Consider the following 20,600-nt stretch of genomic DNA (forward strand, 5'->3'; position numbering starts at 1 on the left):
AGAAGGAATAATGAGGTATGAGCCATGGATGAAAATTATGTGTGTGTATACACATATAGTGTTTGTGTGTTGAAGGGATAGCTTATTTGGAGCCAAATTTGAGTGAGCATGGTCTTGAAACATGGATTTAGGTGTCCTCAAATCCATGTTCCAATTTGGAAGCGATTTCATGGAGTCTTTAGGGTAACAGGACAAAGACAGTTTTGTTTTGTTTTTACAATGTGTGCACACACATTCACACCGCAGCTTGCACATGGGTCAAAGCTTAGGTGAGTTAGGTCTGTCTTTCTATCATGTGGTCATGGAGACTGAACTCTCGCATCATCAGGCAAGTGCCTTTACCTGCTGAGCCATCTCACTGGCTCAGCACAGTGATTATAGGAGCAACCACAGAGTTAGTTGGTCAATGCCTGTTTCCATTGATGCACTATTACAAGACCATTGAGAAAATCAGCCTACTGATATATAGGTTTGTGAGTGTAACTAATTTTCTGGGAATATATTCCAAGAAGTGAAGTTGCTGAACCAAGGACTACAGTCCCCAGAAAGCAGAGTGGAGAGCAAGGGAGCCTTTGCATGAACTACTTAGATAGCATACTTCACATTTTCACATGCTTCCTTGTTTCCTAACTTGCCTTTAATATCCTTTTACCTCTGAGCTACTACAGACTGTAATACGTAAGACTCAGTTCAGCTTTAAAATCCTCCAAATCAAGTTTTCAAATGATTATAAGATTTGTTTTTCATGGGATTTTTTTTCAACTACACAACAGTTTAGGGAAACTTCATCCACTCATCAAGCAGCTTCAAGAACTGTTCCTATTTCTAATCATTCATTCACTCAAATTTGTTAATATTGACTTTTTCTGAGATAGGGTTTCTTTGTGTAGCCCTGGTTGTCTTAGAACTCATGCTGTAGTCGAGATTGGCCTTGAACTCAGAGATCCACTTACCTCTCCTTGAGTAGAATCCCAATTCTTTTCAGGTTACCCACATCTGATCAAGAAAATAGAGATGTAAGCCTCCTCAGCTAACTTAGCTTCTGTGAAAGCTTTCTACTGTGATGGAATGGAATGCTTCCACAATAGTCCTGGCAGAACAAGGGTATTTCTAAGAGACACCTGGTCCCCTCATTTGGATTATCCAACTACTGAGACAATTAAGTCTAAAGGAACTGAAATTTGCCTAGGAATCTCATGTTTGTTGGAAAGAAAAAGTTGAAGCATGGGGGCCAGCCTGCTGAAGATGGGTAACTAGCCTAGTTTATTAGGTTTGCTAGGACCTAGACTATGACCCTAACAACACTGGTAACATCTCCACTGTCCCAAACCTACAGCAATATCTTACTGTTCTGGGCCTATGGCTCTTTGGACTAGCTACTTGAATTCTATCTACACTTCTCCTCACTGAAAGGTATATATCATTTTTTACCAAATTATATCCACATTATAATATCAGTAAGAACCACAGTTTATGATGTCTCTAGTCTGCTTGATTTTTTTAAATTTAAATTCTCACGTTCTGTCTTCACAATAATTTTTTAATGCATCCCTCTATTATTGTGGGTTCACAGATAAGAGCTCAAGAGCCCAACAAGTAAATATGAGTGAAAAGGTTAAGGACAAAGTAAACATGTCAGAGGCAGGGTTCAAAGCTGCACGGTCTCTCTGAATTCCACAGTGACTTTATGAGGGCGCTATCATCACAAGTGAGCAAAAGAGTGGCTGCAGCATTCCCAGGCCAAGCAGATTTGCTCTTAGAAAACTAAGATGAAGTTACTTAGTACAACCTTGATGAAAGGAAATAAGCAACAATTTTAATGAAGATACACACACTGTCCATTGATTAGAATACTCAATAACTCAAAGTAAAGGAGACAGATGCAAAATGAAGGCAAAGATGCCACACTTGAACCCTGCTTTCATATAGCACGATGTCACACACCTATAATTCCAGCATTCGGGAAACTGAGACAGGTTTGCCATGAACTCAAGGTCACCAGGTCACATAGCACATCAAAGACAAATCTGTGCTCTATCCCCTGTCCCTGCATTTCTTATAGACAGGATAAATTTAGGTTGAAAGTTTTGTGGGTCAGTTGCTGTCCCTATCACTCCACTGGTGCTCCTGCCTGGTTACAGGAGGTGGCCTCTGCAGGTTCCACATCCCCAGTGCTGTGAGTCACAGCTAAGGTCACCCCCATTGATTCTTTGGCATCTCCCTGATACCTTTTAAAAACAAAAACAAAAACAAAAAACTGCCTGTGAAAACCTTCGACCCAAAATGTATCCTGTCTACAAGAAATGCAGGCACAGGGGATAGAACAGAAACTAAGGGAATAGTTAACCAATAACCAGCCCAACCTGAGAACCATCCCATGGGCAAGCACCAATCCCTGACACTATTAATGATGCTCTGTTATGATTGCAGACAGGAACCTAGCATTGCTGTCTTCTGAGAGGCTCCACCCAGCAGCTCACTCACACAGATGCAGACACCCACAGCCAAACAGTGGATGGAGCTTGCACACTCTTATAGAAGAATAGGAAGAAAGATTGCAGGTCCCGAAAGGGATAGGAACTCCAGAGGAAGAGCAACAGAGTCAACTAACCTGAACCCTTGGGGCTCTCAGAGTCTGAACCACCAACCAAAGATCATACACGGGCTGGACCTAGTCCTCTCCGCACATATGTAACCGATGTGCAGCTTGGTCTTCATATGGGTCCTGAACAATTGGAGAGGGGGTTATCCCAAAAGCTGTTTCCTGTATGTGGGACATGTTCTTCTAGCTGGGCTGTCATGTTTGGCCTCATTGGGAGAGGATGCACCTAGCCTCATAGAGACTTGATGTGCTAGGGAGGGGGGATACCTAGTGGCCCCCACCCACTCAGAGGAGAATAGGGGAAGGATTGTGGGAGGGGGTGACTGGGAAGAGGGCATGAACAGGATATAAAATGAATAAGTTAAAAAATAACATTAAAAAAGAAGACAGCTTATTTCTTAGTTAGAATATGTCTCAAAAGAGAACATATAACATAAAGTTTTATTTTTTCTCAAAATGAGTTTTGCATAATTATATATGTATATGTAGTTTAATAATAGTTACTATCAAAATCTTGCTAAGATTTCTCATAGATGAACACAAGCTTACTCTAGAACAAATAAGGAAAAGTAATTAGAATAGACAAAACACCTTAAATGAATAAACTAGGGATAATCTCTCTATCAGATATTAAAGTTTATTATACAGACAAAAGCTATTAAGGCTTGCTACTGGGGTAGCATAAGACACAAACCAGAAATGAATGGAGAACCCATAAACAGACAAACAGAAAAACACGCACCTGATACTTGGTAAACGGCAGAAGGAATGAAATGAAGATGAATACTGGTGCTCCTCTCAGTTCTCCTTTTTATTCTGTCTAGGATCCCAGTTCATAGATGCCACATTTATTTAAGGGAAAATTTCCCTTCTAAGGTAAATCTATCTAGATCTGCCCTTACATACAAGCACAGAGCTGTCTCCTAGGTGATTCTAGATCCTGTTAAATTGGCAACAAAAATTAATCATTATAATTCCACTTCCTGCCAACCCAACACCAAACATATCACCTTAGTATTCTACCCTGGTTCCCAGTCTATGTACATCTCAGAATGCATTTGGTCTCTCTCTAAAAGCTCTCATAGTCTTTAACAGTTACAGCTCTGTTCAAAAAATTAAAGTCTCCTCTGAGACTTCAGACCATCTCTTTAATTTTTAGCACCTATGAAATCAAAATACAAGTTGAATACTTCTAATATACAAAACAAAGAAGAAGTATCCCCACCCTAAATGGGAAATAATGGGAGAACGGCGAGGAAAGGATGGATTAAAGCAAAAACAAAAGCCCCGTTAGAACTAACACCTAATCCTATAGCTCCATGGCTAGCATGGAGTACTCCTGATGGGATCATCTAAGGTCTAGATTTGAGTAGTGCCAGCACTCCACTTCTGCCACCTCCAGAACATGTGACTTCTGTCTTGGACGTGTTCCACTGTGTTCTTGCAGCTTTCCTCAGTGGATAAGTACAATTCTAGAATCTCCAATATCCTGGTCCCTCCACTATAACTTGGGCTTCATCTTTCCAGCTCCATGCAATGGCTTCTCTGGGTCTTCTTCCAGGGAATCCAACAATCATAGCCAGTGCCTGGATTCATGGGCTTTCTGTAGCCTTGAAACAAGTCTTCCTGGGTCACTCCCACTTGCTTCTTCTATACCTGCAAAAGCAGAACCCCAGTGAATGCCTATGCTGAATCCTGCTTCCAGCTTGATATGTAGCCTGGTCCTATTAGATCACAGTGTCAGTGGCCTTTGTGTGCCTTTAATGCTGACCTAGAGGAAATGTTTCCCATGCATCCATTCTGGAGCAAGGAGCCACTGTGATGGTATTCTTAGTTTAGGCTCTCTTTTCCTTGCCAAACTGTACATTTTTCTTATCTTTGTGCTTTACTTGTTGCTCCTTCTCACTAGCATGGAATCCCAGCCTGAATGTTATCTTGTCTGAAATTTCCCTCTGCTGAACAAACTAGTTCATCACTTTTTGTCCATTACTTTTGAATTCGGCTTTACTCAAGTTCTCTGGCATTGGCAAATTAAAGCCATATAGCACACATACATTTTTTTTTTAATTAGAACTAACCAAATTTAAAACTCCTTGTTTTATAAAAGACTCAGAACAAAAACCAAATCTATAGAATGGGAGAACATATTTGAAAATATATAACAACATATTGTTTTTTTTAAAGTATTATTCTTCCACACAGAGTCAATACAATTCTCATAAAATTCCAACAATGTTCTCTATAGAAATTGTTTTAGGAAAAAAATCCTAAACTTCCAATGGAAGTACCAAAGACCTTGAATTAGGCAAAGCAATCTTGAGAAGAAAGAATAGTGCTAGAGGTATCCCAATATCTAATCTCAAATTATGTTACAAGGTCACAGGAAAAAAACATCCCAACACCGATGTGGACTAGAAGAAAGGACCATAAATAAACCCATGCAGCTACAACCACTTGATTTTCAACAAAGGTACAAAACACATACAAGAGATAGTGCTGAGAAAACTAAGTTAAAGAAACTATATTCATGTCTCTTACTCTGGACAAAAATGAATTCAGCGTGGATCAAATTCTAACAGCACTACAGAAAATCACAGGCGACATATTTCAAGAGTCCATAAATTCCAGCAGGGTAAGCACCTTGCCTCTATTGCATCAGGAGGGGCTCAGTGTGGTAGAGGAAATAGTTATGTAGTATTCAGCGAGATGTTGGAGTTGTAACTGAGGAAAATCAAAGCCCAGAAAAACAAATAAGTCATCACTGTAACTCATATAATAATAGTGCTTACTGTTCTCGGACTTTTGGTTTTGATTTCTAAGATTAGGCACAGGTGAAAACTTTTTGAAAGGGCCTAAACTGTCACAGGAAATAATCCCAAAAATCCACAAGTGAGATGCCATGAAATTATAAAGCTTTTATAGAACAAAGGAAAAACTGTATAGAGACAGCCGATAGGATGGAAGAAAATTGTTGCCAGCTATACATACAAGAGGGGATTGATTATCTAGAATCTACAGAGTTCCAAAAATCAAATTCCAGAAATATAAGGCAAATGAATTGAACAGACGACTACCAAAAGAAGAAAGAACATTTTTGTCGGACAGGACCATGGCTCTAACCCTCCCTGAGGACTTATGTGTAGTTAATGCTGATGGAGGAAGGAGAGATTTTTCTCAGTCCTGTAGCTACTGGCAAGGTATTCATGGTCCCCCACCCCCAAACAAACACTTGCTGATGGATGCTCCTCTAAAGACCCCTAGTGAAACACAGTGACTTACATATGAAAGAAGAAAGGCAGCTAGCTAGGAAGGAAGGGGATGAGCAGGAGTAGGAGTGGGGCAAAGAAGGGAACAGGGTAAAGATGCTATGTACATGTATGAAAATGGTCACGCTGAAATCCATTACTATGTGGAAGGAATATATGATGTTAACACTTTAAAAAGAGACCATGGATGAGAAAAAGGTTTGAAGAAAGGAGGACGAGGAGGACAATAGAATATGTAAGACATGAGAGTTGAAAATGGAATAATGGATGGCATGTGCAAGTTGGGAATGAGGGGAATATCAATGAAAACAAGCTGTTCTAAAACACCCTAAAGAAAATTATCACTTTATACGTTAATTAAAAAACTAAATCAAGGGGCCAGCAAGATGGCTCAGCGGGTCAAAGCACTTGCTACCAAGCCTAGTGATCTGAATTCAATGTCTAGGACCCAAGTTAGGAGAAAGTTGATTCCAGTAAGTTACTCTCTTACCTCCATATGTATGCAATGCATATGCATACACAAGCTCAGACAAATAATATACAAATATACAAATAAATTAATCAACACAATTTAAAAACTAATTAATTTAAAAGTTCAATATTCTTGCCAGGCAGTGCTAGCACACACCTTTTATATCCCAGCACTCAGGAGACAGAGACAAGTGGATCTCTGAAACTGAGGCTAGCCTGGTCTACAGAGTGAGTTGCAGGTTAGCCAGAGCTACACACAGAGAAACCCTGTCTCGAAAAACAAACAAAAAGTTCATTATCCTTAGGATGAAAGAAATGCCAATTAGACTTGTATTGAGGTTGAGGTGATACTTCAGTCAGTAAAGAGGATGTTACAGCCCTTGGAACCCATATCAAAGAACCAGTAGAGGTATGTGCTTACAATCTCAGAGCTCTGTGAAGGCAGAGCTAGGAGGCTCACTGGGACTCAACCGGGGAATTGCAGGCTCACTGAGAGTTCCTCTCTCAAAAACTGCAATGAAGAATGTGACGGTTGGAATGAGAATAGTCCCCACAGGCTCATCGTATCCAGATGCTTGATTATAGTCAGTGGAAGAGTTGGGGGAGAATCAGGAAGTGTGGCTTTAATGGAGGAGGTGTGTCACTGAGGGTGGGCTTTGAGGTTTCAGAAGCCCATGCCTGGTCCCTTTCCCTCCTCTTTTCCCATGCACCTTGTAGATAATATGTAAGCTCTTAGCTCCAGTGCCATGCCTGCCTGCTGCCTTGCTCCCACCATGATGGCTATGAGCTCACCTTTTGAAACTGTAAGCAAGTCCCCTTTATTTTATAAGTTGCCTTGCTCCTGGTGTCTCTTCACAGCAATGGTAACTAACGGTAACTCAGTAACTAAGAAATCACCCAATGTCAACCTGGCCTACACACACACACACACACACACACACAGTGGGGAGACAGAGATAGAGAGACAGAGAAAGGGGGAGACAGAGACAGAGATACTCACACACACAACTGGCATACACATTGAAACACACACACACATCACACGTACGTACCCCAAAATAAATAAAATATTTCATCATTTTTCTGAGCATCCATAGGCTGCCAAATTTCTTCTTTCTTTTTCTAGATTTGCAAGATTCATTACCTCTAATATCATAGACAATAGCATTATAGCTCATGCCAAAATGAAGCTTATCTTAAGACATACCACAACTTTCTGGCATTAACATTATTGTTAGTGGCACTTTAAACAGTGAAGTCACCAACAAAAGAAGCAAAAAGTAACATTAAAATGACCATGGAAAGGACACTTACAGTGTGATAACAGATATGGGAAAAGAAGTGTGTTCTCTATGCAACCTTAGCTGAGAACATCTAGTGCCTGGCCCTCTGTGCAGGTCCATGAATTACCATGAAAGTACTGCAAGTACTAACCAGAGAAGTACAGATAAATTTTAGCAAATAGTCCAAGCTATAATTATGAAATTATTAAACAATGAGGATCAACTCTATATATAATAAAATATGTACCATTAAAATTATGAGCAAAAATTGCTAATTATTTCTCTTTTTAATTTTTATAGACAGATCCTTCCTGTGTCTTATGCTAATTTACAGATCTTAGCATCCATATCATATTTTGTATTTTTAACAAAATTAGTAATACATGTAGGTTCATTGTGCTGGTCTGTGTAATTTTATGTGTAATCACAATTTTCCATAATAGATGTTTTTCATGTGTGATTACAATTTTCCATAATAGATGTTTTTTTACAGAGGCTTATTGTTATACTGAGCTGCTTTTCCACTTTCCCTTGTGTACTGGCTAGTTTTGTGTCAACTTGACACAGCTGGAGTTATCACAGAGAAAGGAGCTTCAGTTGAGGAAATGCCTCCATGAGATCCAACTGTAAGGCATTTTCTCAATTAGTGATCAATGGGGAAAGGCCCCTTGTGGGTGGGACCATCTCTGGGCTGGCAGTCTTGTCTATAAGAGAGCGGGCTGAGTAAGCCAGGGGAAGCAAGCCAGTAAAGAACATCCCTCCATGGCCTCTGCATCAGCTCCTGCTTTCTGACCTGCTTGAGTTCCAGTCCTGACTTCCTTGGTGATGAATAGCTATATGGAAGTTTAAGCTGAATAAACCCTTTCCTCCCCAACTTGCTTCTTGGTCATCATGTTTATGCAGGAATAGAAACCCTGACTAAGACACCTTGACACATTTTTTTCCTCATTAGCATGTGGAAGTCTGCAGATATCAGTCAAGGCCTTTTTATGTTAGTTATCTACTACAACCCAACTTAAAGCCTCTACCATTCTGAAAACCCACAGAGCCCAGACTAGCTCAACTCTGCGGAGGTATGGCTTTATGTACAGAAACGGCTTTAGTAAAAGGGAGTCCAGTTGTTAACCCACAGGTACGGATACCAATTACTACCTGGCTTCTAAGCAATCCTGATAAGGAACATGTCAACCATTCTTGGGAAACCAATTAATTCCTACCTAACTTTTATATATTCTTTTGACTCTAGTACATGAGAGCAAGCATTGGAAAGCAAGCATCTCTTGATTTAAAAGCTGAAATATACAGAGATCAGTTCCATCACCAGAGTTGGGATCTCATCTTCCCTTCTTAGATATCTCATATGGATGGCATCAGCTATCTCTCCCTCTTTTGCATCTTGATTCTTCTTCCTCCTAGCTTTTCCCTATTTGCATATGCACATTTCCAAGCACATACCATCGTTATAGAAAAGTCCTCTATTAATATGTACACATTCCCAAGTATCTATCATTATTATTTCTAAAAAATCCCCTCAGGGGCTGGGGAGATGGCTCAGCAGTTAAAAACAGACTGCTCTTCCAGAGGATCTAGGTTCTATTCCTAGCAACCACATGATGGCCCACTAATATCTGTAGTTGCAGTACCAGAGGACTCAACACCCTCTTTTGGCCTCTAGTGGTACCAGGCATGCATGTGGTGCCCAAACATATATTTAAGCAAAACACCTTGTACATTAAAATAAAAATAAGGATATAAATACATTATTCCAAACTACTAATTAGGAAAAATACTCCCACAATTGCATGTGAGCTTCCAGATGCTAACAGGCCATTCCCTTAGGTTGTAAATTTACTCTGCTTCCTATCTACTAGGCCACTCCATGGTCCCCAGCTGGTTGGTAATTGGTCTGGAGGGGCCCGGATGGTCTCTTTCACATGCCTGTTCAGATCTAAAGATCTGGGCTTAGCCAGGGTGCTCCCTTTCCATGCCATCTCAGGTCTCCTTCACTTGTCCTGATTAGCAAGATAGCTAGACTTCTTATATGGTTGTTCAAGGCACCAAAAGGCCACAGTGAAAGCTGTGAGGGAGTTTACGACCTACTGTTTTTTAAGTGTTTGGGGGGAAACTTCATACAAGAGTATTCTCTCTCTCCTCTCCCTGTTCCCCCTCCCCAAATGACAGCCTCTCTTTTAATTATTAGTTACAACCTCTGTGAAAGCTCATCCCTAAAGGAAACTGATTCACCCTATTTCATCAGCCATTGCCACTTGCACCTTGTGATCTAGGGGTGGGACCATGTGGTATTTCCCCTAGTGACATGTCAACTGTGCTGTCCTTATGCTGATCTTGTTTAGGCAAACATATTGTTAAGAGTTCATGGTTACATTTTCCTCTGTGTGTACACATGTGTATGGGACACTATAAAACAACAGATATCCTGGTCCTGTGGTTCTTACTTCCTACCTCATCTTCATGTTCCCTTATCCTTAGGTATGGGGTTCCATTTAAGATATATCTGTTGGCCAGGCAGTGGTGGCGCATAACTTTAATCCCAGAACTTGGGAGGCAGACGCCAAGTGGATTTCTGAGTTCAGGGCCAGCCTGGTCTACAGAGTGAGTTCCAGGACAGCCAGGACTGCACAGAGAAACCCTCTCAAAAAACAAACAAACAAAAAAAACCAACAAAAAACAAACAAACAAACAAAAAGGATATATCTGTTTAAGTTGGGCATCCCACAGTCACTTACTCTGCATTCTGACCAGTTGTGGATCTCTATATCTCTATATTAAACTTTATCTGTTGTAAAAGGAAGCTTCTTTTTATATGTTTGTTTGTTTATGTGTATGCACACACATTGCCTATGTATACAGGGTCTCATTATGTAGCACTAGTTGGCCTAGAATTCAATAGGTAGGTAGACATAACTGACCTAATCTAATAGAGCTCCACCTTCCTTTGCCTCCCAAGTGCTGGGATTAAAGAAATGCACCACTACACGTGGCTACAGGGCTCTTCGATGAGGGGTGTGAGCTACACTTATCTGTAAACAAGCAGCATCACTTCCATACATACTATCAGTTAAAACTACTTATAGAACCCACCAAATTTGAGAGCAAGGGACCACACAGGGGGATGGCTATTGGGAAGAACGGTTAGCAGGGGCTACATGATGCAGTTTACCACCCCCATAAAATCCAGAAGCTGTTGCAAAATGGCTGTGCTCCTGGACACTGCAGTCCAACTACAAACGTGAGATGAAAATAAACCTTTTGCTGTTAGACCTGATATGTTCTGTGTACAATGCTTGCTTTTATAGCATTAGGCTCTACTGAACACCAATGAGTTGGACATCTCCTTTACTTCTACATACAACCTTTTCTAATTCCCCTTTTACTTTTATAGCTACTTCACAATTTCCCAAACTGACCTACTTAGTATTCTCTCCCCTCTCTCTCATCAATTCTCTTCTCCCTTGGCACATTCTATCTGGCCATCTCATTCATAGCCACAGGTTCATCTACCACTTCTCTACTGGGCATTCTTCAATACAGATCTCTATTCCAGAGTTCTCTCCAGTTTTCCAAATTCCTGTGCATTTACCTAGATGCCTCACAGATATTTCAAACAGGGCCAAAGCTGAAACCTCTTCCTCCTTAAACTTGCCTTTGTCTTATCTTTTTAATCCTATATTTACCATATGTTGCTGTGCCCCAAGGAGAAGTTTGGGTTTCCTTAACAGTCCTTTCTATATGCTATGTCACTCATCCCTATTCAAGCTTTTAAATAACCTATCTATTTATCTCCTCCTTCTATCTATCATAGACACCAGGTCTGGCAGAGGGTTGTATGGGAGTCTTGCTCTGTCCATCTGACCTACAGCTGCACAGAAAGTATTGTTTACTACAGCTAATTTAGCATCACCTTTAAAAATTCAGCAATATTAGGGTCAGGGATACTTGGTCCTTGGAGGTCCTCATGGAAGAGGTATTAGATTACCTGCTATGGAATTTACCTGTTTATGGTGAGACAATCTGAATTCATGAGAATCCCTAAGTGGAAAGTTACCAAGCTTCTCATTCCTCCAAGTATGCCAACTGACAATATCATCACCTTCACCTTACATGCTTATAAACCCTGTCTGTATCAAGTCACATTAGCTGAATCAAACATGTAGATCCCAGATGGGTGGCTATTGTTGTGATAAAATACTATGACCAAAAAAGCAAGTGGGGAGAAAAGGGTTTATTTGGCTTACATGTACACTGGCTTACGTGTTCATCACTGAAGGAAGTCAGGACAAGAACTCTACAACTGGGTAGGAACCTGGAGGCAGGAGCTGATGCAGAGACCATGGAAGGGTGCTACTTACTGGCCTATTCTCCGTGGCTTGCTCAGCCTACTTTCTTATAGAACAAATGACTACCAGCCCAGGGCTGGGTCCTCCCACCTCAATCACTAATTAAGAAAATGACTTACAGCTGGATCTTATGGAAATGTTTTCTAAATTGAGGCTCCTTCCTCTCTTATGACTCTAGCTTTGGGTCAGGTTGACATAATACCAGTCAGCACACTAGTATACATTTTTACTGTGCCTCCAGAGTATTTGTGCTGTGTGTGCCTCAAGTTATATAACACAGCCCACACAGGTTGTAATTTCCACTCAGTGCTCCTATGAAATTGACTTTTGTTCATATACAACAACTGTATACTTTGGAGAAAAATATATTTTTAAAAAAAGGTTACATGCAAGTATTGTCAAGTAACCTAAAACAGTAAGAAAGTGACAGAAAAATGGCACTTCAAAGAAAAGGTCAGAACTGGACAATGCCCCCTCTTTTAAGGCATTTTAGCCACAACATAGCCCCAAGTCACATTCCTCATTGGTGCCTTAAACTGGACCTTACTGACCTGAAGATTGGAGGACAGAGTTCAGGGTTTTCATACAAGCTGAGAAGTGTGGAAGGTAAAATCCTAGGGTGGAGGGAGCCTGAGAGGGAGGGCCCAAATGCTGCATAGAAACCACCCAGGTTTCTTGCTGACCTCTGAATTATGCACACATAATAACATCGCTAAATAGCCCAGATAAAGCTAAGTGAACTCATTTGCAGTTTTTTTTTTTTTCCACAGAAGCGGAGTGTAATGTCTAAGTTCGGTCTACTTGACTCCCTACTAAAACATAAACAAATATCAATGCTCTTCCTATGGACATAAGGGTATCCATTTCAAACAGTCTTAGACAGTATCCATGAGACAAGCCAGAATGGTTGGATTTACACAGGAAACTGGAAACTGTGACTAGTATTGAAAAATAAAGGCACTCAGAAAGCCAGATCACAAGATGACTAACATGCCAGATTAGCAGACAAGGATTTCTAAGCAGCTTTGTAAACAATGCCAAAAGGTAGAGAGGGAAATATGCTCATCTGAATAGTAAAAGTAATCCTGCAACCATATAAAGATGACCAGTCTGAAGATGCGGGGAGCTATTTAACTATCTAGAAGAGGACAAAGCAAACCTAGCCAGGGCTACAGCAGCCCCTGATGTTGTGCCTCTTGTGGCTGTCACTTTTCAGGTAGACTAATAGATCTGCAAATTGTCTTCTTGCTTCTAGTTACTATTTACTATTACCCTCTGACACATAAATGCTAAACATGGCTACACTGATTCCAGAACTGTCCTGCAAAATAGCGCTTTAATCAGAACTCTGTTGATTGCAAGTGACAAAAACACAACTTAAACTCAGGCAAAAGAAAGAATCTATTGGATGTCTCATAGGTCATCCATCATAGATGGATGGTACAAGCATGGCTGGAGATTTGAACACCAATGGGAAGCTCCAGTTGCTCAGCCCCAAAATGACATTCTTTTAGACACGTTTCTTTCCTATGGCTGGAAAAAGGAGGCTGGGCCGTACAAGAGAGAAAGAGAGAAAGAGAGAAAGAGAGAGAGAGAGAGAGAGAGAGACAGAGAGAGATATTACTTAGGTGCCTAATACAAACTAGAACACAATATTTTTCTCCAATTAAACCTCAGAAAGACAATCAAAAGGAAGATTTCTGACAGTCTGACCTAGATAGCATAGGCATATGTTAACCAACTATGGTTAGGGAGACAAGACACTATGATTGGAAAACACCACTGGAATTGCAGAGCTGGACACAAGAGTGCTATTACAAGAAACAGTGGAACTTTAACTCATTTTCAGACCAAGCGATAGCTCATGGTGGCAAGGTATGACCCCATGCCTGACCACTGGACTTCAATCTCCAGGACCCACATGGTGGAAGGAGAGAACACACTATAATAATGGTAAAGGGGGAGAACTGACTTCCACAAGCTGTCCCCTACCTCTACCTATGTACACACAAGTCTAACAGGTTTCCTGTGTTTTCGACTTTAAGTGGTGGCAATTGCATGTTCTGGGCAATGTTCTAGGTAATATCAGAGTCCTGAATTACTTTTTTTTTTTTTTACAGCAGAGACAGCTGGTTATCTCCCATGTTGTTCTCTTTCCTCATGCTACATTTTGATGGTTTCAGTGTGAATGTGCACGCTGTAGGTGTTTCTAGTATCCTGAGGACAAATAGCACATTTGTGGAGATTAATAGGACAGTAAACCCTTAAGAAATGAGACAGTAAACCCTTAAGAAATGAGAAACAAGGGCTGGAGAGATGGCTCAGCAGTTAAGAGCACTTACTGCTCTTCCAAAGGTTCTGAGTTCAAATCCCAGCAACCACATGGTGGCTCACAACCATCCGTAACAAGATCTGATGCCCTCTTCTGGTGTGTCTAAGAACAGCTACAGTGTACTTACATATAATAAATAAATAAATCTTAAAAATAAAAAAGAAATGAGAAATAAATTCTCATCCTGTTTGACCCATTGTAATTTGGATATCTGACAACTTATACTTGAGCCTGTTAAATCATAATATTCTTACTTCCCACAGCTAATCAGACCTAGAAGCATAGCCCCGTAATTTCAGCTACTTGGAGGACTGAGGCAGGAGGCTAGCAAGTTGAAGGCCTGCTGAAGTTACAGAACAAATTCAAAGTCAACCTATGATAGTCAGTGAGATCTTTTCTAAAAATAAAAGAATAAATAAAGCAGGGCTGAAGGTAAGGTCAGTAACAGAGGACTTGCAGAAAGTCATAGGTGTAATCTATTAGAGCAGGTAGCCAAACCACAAAACAGAACTCCTTGAGGACAAAGATTATGACTTCCTAACCAGGAGGACTAACTGATTCAATACTCTGCTTTCCTCTACATAAAATGCCTCGCAGTTCACACTTCAAGTGAATCCAACATATAAACCTTGACTGGATCGTGATTTAAATAAAGCAACTGCAAACTTTTTTTTTTAAATGACACAACCAAGTAAGTCTGAACACGGGCCAGATATTGGATTATTACTCCGGATTTTAAATTTCCTATCAGTATTGCCATTTTAAATGTCTGCATCTTCTAACACTATGGAAGAAAGTATTCTAAAATGAACGTTACCTTCAGGTTGCCTGAAAATAATACAGGGCTGAGGACCTACGACACTTATACTTGAAATAATACTGGCAATGCCTAGTAAATAATTGCTAAATTAAAGTGATATATAAAACAACAAATTAATCTTTCAGGGTCTCATATTTTTATAGTAATTAAGGTAAGTTATAATACTCTACTTCTAACTAGAGTATCTGGTGACTCAAAAAAAAAATGTTAATTTTGCTTTCCTCCTCATCCTTTAAGTCCATTCCTATGGTAGCAAATCCAGGGACAATCAGGGATGCAGGAACTAAAATCCTAACAGCTGAAGAACTAGAAGTACTCTGTGCATCATTTCTCTCTTCTACCTGGTAACACAGCAGGTACAACAAGCAGTACATGGCTCCCACAGCAGATACAGCTACACATGGCTCCCACAGCAGGTACAGCGGCACATGGCTCCCACAGAAGCCTTGGGCAGGAATGGAAGTGTTCTAAAACCAAGGGAATAAAGAGAAATAAAATCACCACTTGATCTTTTATAGTCTTGACAGAAAACCAGATACAGACATAAACATGGCCTCTAGGCTAGAGACCGAGGCTCGTTTGCCTGTGCTGCTTAAATCCATATGCAATTTCGCCACCTGGTGGCTACTTGGCATTATTTCATTCAGTGTCGCTACATTTTATTCTTAGAACTCTGGCCATACTTAGAAAATTCTAGAAGGGCACAAAGCCTTTGAGTGAAATTTTAAATGAGGCATTTAAGTTAATCACACTCTTCCTCATATCTTACCGAGTTTCCTCCAAAAAAAAAAATAATACTTATAATTGAGGGTGGAAACTGTTTATCAGCTGTACTCCCATATCCACAGACAAAGAAATTATCTGTTAGGTGCAAAACACGCGATCTTACTTGGTGCCAATGGTACTCATCCGATTTAGCCTCAGCTAAATTTTCAAGACATAAGAAGAAGCCACATTGAGCATTTTTTATTAGTTTAAATACTGACTACTGCTAAGAAGTTCTGACTCAGCACCCATACATAAAAAGATTATTTTCTCATATACAAATTTATTGTACCCAAAACAGGATAAAGCCTATGCACAGGTGCTTTCCAAATGGCAAAATAATAACATTCCCAAAACAGCAATGATGGAGTTGGAGAGCTATATTGGTAATGACGGACTTGCCTAGCAGGTGCTATGGGCTAGGCCAATTTCTGCACTGTGAATGATAGTAGACACACACGCACGCACACACACACACACAAGCTTACAATAATGTAATAATCGGAAAAGCAATTAAATAATGGTTAAAACACTGATATTTGTAGCCTTTTACCATTCCTTAGTCCAATATTTCCATCCCCTGGTCACTCTCGAAAACCTTACACATTGTGGAAACTACATGTTGACGTCACTGGGTATCTACCTAGAAAAGAAGAAAGCACAATAATAAATCTCTGTAAGCTTAGAACATGAACTTTAAGACATAAACTTTTACAATAAATGAAACAAGAGACACTATGTGGCTTATCATCACGAGGTCTACTGGTAGTAGTATTCTATAGCAAATATCTTTGAGTGCTCGCTAACGAAATAATCCAACAATGTACTAGGAATCTATTCTTGTTAACAGAAATAATGAAGCACCCATAAAAGCTATTGACATATGCAAATTATAAAATAATTTAAAAGTGAACTGAAGTCAAGTATGGTGGTATAATTCTAGCATTGGAGAGGCAGAATCAGGGATACAGTGAGTACAGGCCAGTCTGGCTACACTGAAAGGTCTTGCCTCCCAGCACACACACACACACACACAGACACTGGCTACACTGAAAGGTCTTGCCTCCAACACACACACACACACACACACATACACACACACACACACACACACACACACACACGCACATGCACGTGCCTGCAATCTAAATTCTACCACAGTAAGAGAATAAAATGTCCATACATGTTATTGGAAATATTATATTTCCCTCTCAAGTAATGATTAAAAAGAAAGCAAACCCAGCCTTGTAACATCTAGTAAATAAGCACTGTGACTAATGAAAATCTAAGTTATGTCCCCCAGACGCTTCCCAGGAGACTCTACCAGTCCGACCTCACAGCCAATTTCCAGTGAAAGGGCTGCAAAGTCAAAACTTCTCCCAAGTTTGCTTTCCCTCCTCACCCAGCCAGTCTGTGGGAGTAGGTGTGCATTAGGCAGAGGACTAGTGCACAGAGGAGAAAAAGACATCACTCACGATGGGCATTGGAATGATTACCTTTCAAGAGGGTGTGTGCGTCTCTGTGTGTGTGTGTGTGTGTGTGTGTGTGTGTGTGTATCTCCTACTGACTGGCTTGTAATGAGGTTATTACACACCTTAGAAATCTAAAACCTCTAACACACTGTACACCCAGTTTATAGATCCTCCAGCTATAAGGCCTGGCTTTGGGCCTAAATGCTTGCATGTATTATTAATACAAAAACCCATCTGTATAAAACAGGCAAATTAATGTATATAGAATTTTGGCCAAAGCTGAGGAGAAATCCTCGATGCCTCTGCCTCGCCCTTAGCTATGTTAGAACTTACAAAAAAGATTAACCAAGGGTTGGAGGTACAGCTTAATGGTAGAATGCTTACCTAGCATATATGAGACCCTAAGTTAAACACAAGTCATCTAAAAAAAAAAAATTAAAAAGATGAAGCAAAAAATCAGGAACTATACACATGAAGATTTAGCCATAGGCCCCAGGAGCCTGCACTTACCTGAACAGGAAACTCAGTCTTCCTCCTAGTGTTAAATACCAGAGCTCTTCTACAGAGACTCTCCACCCCCAACCTGGCCTTTCTGGAAGGGTCTTTAGTTCTTAAAGAATGGCTTTAATCTTAGCATCTTCCTGGTCCTGGGACAAAGGCAGAAGAGACCTACCTAGGCCAGTTTGAATGGCCTGTTGTTATTTGTGTCCTGGGGGCTGGATTTAATTTGTGCTGCAATCTGGGGAGAGATCTGGCAGGGAGCCAGATGGGAGCCTCTAATCAATGTGTCCTGACCTTAACTTCCTTTTCAGTTGGTGGGAGGGTTTCACAAGTTGCTGGAACTGTGGGTTGCTTCCTTCTAGAAACTGTTTAAGGCTACTCTGTGAAAGGAAACCTGAAATAAAGATCTGCTGCAATTGCATTCCTGACTGTGTGGCCCTGAGTTTTAAAAAATAACTGTAACTTCTGATGATAATTAATCTTACAATTAATCTTTCTCTGTCAAGTATTGTCACAAATGTATTTTTGACATAATTTACCAGAAATTAGAAATACCCCTTTCATGTTATTGATGCCATAAGTGGGAACAAGAGTCCCATTGTAAATGACTACCACTTGAGTATATAACTCAGCTAGGGAGTTTCATTGGAAATGGGTAATGTATGATTTTAAGCGTGTATGGTTTTAGGCAAAGTTGAAGGAAAACTCCTTTGTTTAATTTAAGAAGAGTATCTTTGTCCCCTCATTGAAGCATGCACTAAAGGACAACAGGAATGGTCCCTTTTTAGTACAGTCAAACAACACCAACAACTGAAAAACAGACCTAAAAAAGTAGTGGAGAAAAAAAAATGACACTGGTCTGTACAATTAATTTGAGGGGGAGATTTAACCAAAAAAAAAAAAAAAATCAATGAGGAGACAAGGAGCAGCATAAACAAATGGGAGTGAACAGCCCAGAGAGCTGAGCAAGAAGCCAACCTCGGGGGCACAAGGAAGTCTCTACAAGCCACACATGGAATAAAAGGCTAGTTCTAAAATCTATAAAGAACTTGGTTGCACTAGGTGGCAGTGGTGGCTCATCCCTTTAATCCCAGCACTCAGGAGGCAGAGGCAGGTAGGTCTCTGAGTCTGAGGTCAACCTGGTCTACAAAGTGCGCTCCAGGATAGCCAGGGCTGCACGGAGAAACCCTGTCTCAAACAGAACTCAGTTGCAATAAAACAATGACGCAACTTAATAATATAGACTTCAATAGACATTTCTTGAAGAAAGACATACATACATATGGTCAAGAGACACATGAAGAATTGCTCATAAATGATACTGATAGGGAGGATTCCATGTCTCCCCTGTCTGTTCAAGAGCTCATGGATCTATCACCTCCGTCCCAGGAGTTTGGGGCTGAAAGGTGTGTGTTATCACACCAGGCTATAGTAAGTCCCAATTATAAGCACTCCTCCTGGGATTCATTTCCCTTCGATAAGCAAAGACATCAGTAGCAAGACCACCGAGCCTTTCACTGGAAGTTGTTGAACTCCTTTTTCTTCTGTGTTCCCCACTTGCCTTTACAGAAAACTTGATGGCTTAAGCCTGGCTTAACCTATATACGACAACTGCTATCCTGCACATTCTACCGATGCCCTGAGGAAACTACACAGAGATTCAAGGTGATTGCTCTGGCTTCTGAAGGCACAGCCCCAGTCAAGACAGTTTTAGTGTGTGTGTGTGTGGGGGGGGGGGTTACCTTTTGCTGTTGTGTTAGCCTGTGACACTGTGAGTGGTCTTCCATTTCCTCTGGTGCTGTTTCTCCTCTGTACACTAGTCCTCTGCCTAATGCACACCTAGTTCCACAGACTGTCTATGTGAGGAGATAAAGCAAACTTGGGAGAATTATGATTTGCAGTGAACTCTCTATGGCTTGGAACCACTTCTACCTTATAAGGGAGAAATGCTCCCTCTGGTGGCCTAGCTAGGACCTGCTTGGACTAGTGTTAAAGACAGGAGGTATTGGGGACCTTTACTCTGCACTTTTGTTTGGATCTGGGAATCAAGGAATTCCTTAGCTCTTGGCATCAGCTTGTGTTGCAGGTTTTCATCAGACCCATGTAATGGCACTACTTAGACCTTGACATCGACCAGTGTTCCAATTGAAGCCTTAGAATGTTTGAGGCTTGCCAGCTCTGTGGAACTCTTCAACCAATCAGGGCTTTTAATCTTTCTTCCGGCTCAGCCCCTCCACCCTCCCGACTTCCAGAACCCAGTTCTTCCTGCCTACGGGGAAAGTAATTACAGAGCAGGGCTTAACGGCAGCTGTGACCCTGTAGCTATTCAGGGACAGATCCTCAAGATAGATCCCTGTTGAAGATACCTTCTTGGGGATGCACCTAATGGCCGCTCAATCTTGATAAACGGAGATGCACATCCTAGCACACCAATTTTGCTTATCTCAAACAGGCCTGCATAGCTCACTACTCATCTCTGAGGTATTTTGGAGGAATCAATCCCTGAGCTAAGTTCTGCTCTCTGGTTTAATGTCTCCTGAGCAAAGAGGTTAGTGAGGCCTTTATAACATCCAGTCTATCAGTTTGAATTTCTTCTGCATCAGTCTCCGGGATAAGAATTGTTGGTGGGGCTGGAGAGATGGCTCAGTGGTTAAGAGCACTGACTGTTCTTCCAAAGGTTCTGAGTTCAAATCCCAGCAACCACATGGTGGCTCACAACCATCTGTAATG

At 40.8% G+C, this 20,600-nt stretch overlaps 1 long non-coding RNA gene across 4 annotated transcripts in view; it reads right to left on the reverse strand.

Annotated features, from left to right (window-relative positions):
• Positions 1–3,071: 3,071 nt before the first annotated feature.
• LOC110286852 overlaps positions 3,072–20,600 on the reverse strand; it is a 35,571-nt gene continuing 18,042 nt past the window's right edge. For 3 of the 4 annotated variants that reach the window (XR_003835706.1, XR_003835705.1, XR_003835704.1), the window contains 3 exons: positions 16,451–16,540; positions 15,474–15,599; positions 3,072–4,258 (listed from right to left, as the gene is read on the reverse strand). This is a non-coding gene — a long non-coding RNA (uncharacterized LOC110286852). The remainder of the gene's footprint in view (positions 4,259–15,473; positions 15,600–16,450; positions 16,541–20,600) is intronic. The other variant, XR_002377168.2, reaches the window with a different exon arrangement.

Source organism: Mus caroli, chromosome X, assembly GCF_900094665.2.
Source record: "Mus caroli chromosome X, CAROLI_EIJ_v1.1, whole genome shotgun sequence".
NCBI classification, from domain to species: Eukaryota; Metazoa; Chordata; class Mammalia; order Rodentia; family Muridae; genus Mus; species Mus caroli.